This window comes from Dermacentor silvarum, chromosome 5, assembly GCF_013339745.2.
Source record: "Dermacentor silvarum isolate Dsil-2018 chromosome 5, BIME_Dsil_1.4, whole genome shotgun sequence".
NCBI lineage: Eukaryota > Metazoa > Arthropoda > Arachnida > Ixodida > Ixodidae > Dermacentor > Dermacentor silvarum.
The window spans coordinates 33,153,737-33,155,993 of record NC_051158.1 but is presented as its reverse complement, the minus strand read 5'-3'; positions in this window follow the sequence as shown (position 1 = coordinate 33,155,993).

Sequence of the window (2,257 nt, the reverse complement as noted above, 5' to 3'; positions counted from 1 at the left end):
TGGATGCATCGAAAACCTTCCAGTCGCTGTGCCCAAGGGTAGAGGCCCCCAATGATAGCAAATTTTGAACATTTAATTCTAATCTAAGAAGGCGGAACGGTGTTTCTAAGGGTTTTTTTTTTACGCAATTCATATATATCTTTGACAGACAATGAGAAAGTGATCGAATGTTTCATGTTGTCCACAATAGGGACATTTAGGTGAGGGAACCAGACCAGCTCTGTGTAGGTAAAAATTTAAAAATGGAATTCTGCAGCGTAGTCTAGTGATTGCGACTTCAAGTGATCGCGTTTGACAGAGTTTGCTATTCCAATAATGCGACAAGTGCTGAAAATCTGACGAGTTTGTTAAAGAAGGGGCGCGAAATTCACGCAGCATCATTTTTTCTCCGAAATCTAGCCCCTATGATGAAAGCTGAAATCGGTAGGATATCAATTACCGGGCCATTCAGGGACGCTTTCGCCAACGAATCTGCCATTTCGTTTAGAAATAGGCCCTTATGCTCTGATACCCACACCAATCTAATCAAACCTAAGTGAGGGGGCACTAACGATCTGAAAGCTCGCAAAACCGGGGAATTATCGGAAGCTGTGAGGGAGGAGCACAAAGATAAAGAATCCGTCACGATCACTGTGGAACGTGTTGATGTATTGAGTTTACGGAGGGCTAGAACGCTTAGTTCCAGGAATTGTACCAGGTCGTCGTCGTCGTCATCGTCACCGACAGCAACAACAACAGCGGCCGCCTAAATCCGCTGGTGGACGCGCAGGTTGTTGTCAGAGATCTAAATTCCTGCCAACTGCGTGAGCGGAACTCGCCGCCTAAAATTTTACCAAACCCATCTCCCAAGGTCATACTTAAACCCCTGGACGGCGTCTCGTGCGTTGCAGCATAGTGCTAACTTGTAATAGTAAAGCTCATATAAGTCGCCTTTTCGATTCTTTCTTAAGGGTTTGAATATTTCGTTTGGTCTGTTATCCGCTGGATACTTCTTAAACAAATGCCGATGTAAAAATGTATCGTTTTCTTTGTGGTTGTTGCTTTATTAGGCTGATGCCGACTCCGTAACGTTGCTGAAAGCCCATAGATGTATTCAGTAATGCTTGGTATTCTTGCGCGTAATAAAATAAAACGAGATTTTAAAAAAAAGCGATATATGTAAATCAAGGTATGCAGCCTGACTTCCTCTAGAGAGCAAAAACAAAAACAAAACAAAGTAACAATATCGTCGTTTAATGCGACCAGATCATTTAGCGAGTCGGCAGCTGCAGCGGGTGTTGGGCTCGCTGCGTCACAGCACATCGGAAGTGGTGGTCACGTGGTATCTCAAAGCGCTGACGAGCGCGTCAGTCAGCCCGACGCAGCAACCGTAAGTCACGCCACGAATCTATAAATAGATGTAGATCCTTGGGAAATTCTACTGATAGCGAAAGCTGCCCACGCAGTTCTTCTTTGTCGTTCACTAGGCAAGTTAAAACTGTTTAAAAGAGTGCTGACACACAGCGTATATGTTAGCAGATATAACGCGAGCTTTTCTTAGAAATTTCTGGCTCCGAACACGTATTTCATTATGTTCGAGTTTGTAACATGAATATAACGCGGTGTTTTATTTTATTTTGTTTCCTAGTAACAACCTTGATTGAGACGACCGACGCTGTTGCGAAGGCGCGTCGTATACGAGCGCTCTTCGAGGTCACGTGACGTGTCACTGGGCAATCCGTGAAAGGCTTTGTCGCGTTTGGCAATGTCGCGGGCATTTCTGAAGTCTGGGGGGTACACACTAGGCGTGACGTGCCAACAAATACTTCGTAGGAGATATTAGAAAAAGAACAGAGCCGGCGGTAATCTTCAATTGTTTATTCGTAGAGCGGAGTCACAGGAATACACCACCTGCGTATTCGTGCAGCAGTTACGTTAAAGAAGTCGCAGTATTGCCTGTATTGTGTCGAATAGCTGGAACTCGCTTCCGAAGAGATAATTACACGTATCGCTAATGCAGTTCGTGCCTGTTTTCTTAATATGGAAAGCCTCCGACTGGCTCAACGGGGACGCTAGCAATTGTGTAGGGGAAGGACAAGAGAATACGTCAGCGAGTAAATAACGCAGATTTACATTTATTATAGGGTTTAGCGTCATGAGCCATTTATCGCACCACTCCTCGCGTAGTTGAGATCAGCTCGGAGGGCGGATTAGTCGGAGTCTTCAGTGATGGCACGGTACATAACACAATCGTCGTTGAACATGCCCATGTTCGCAT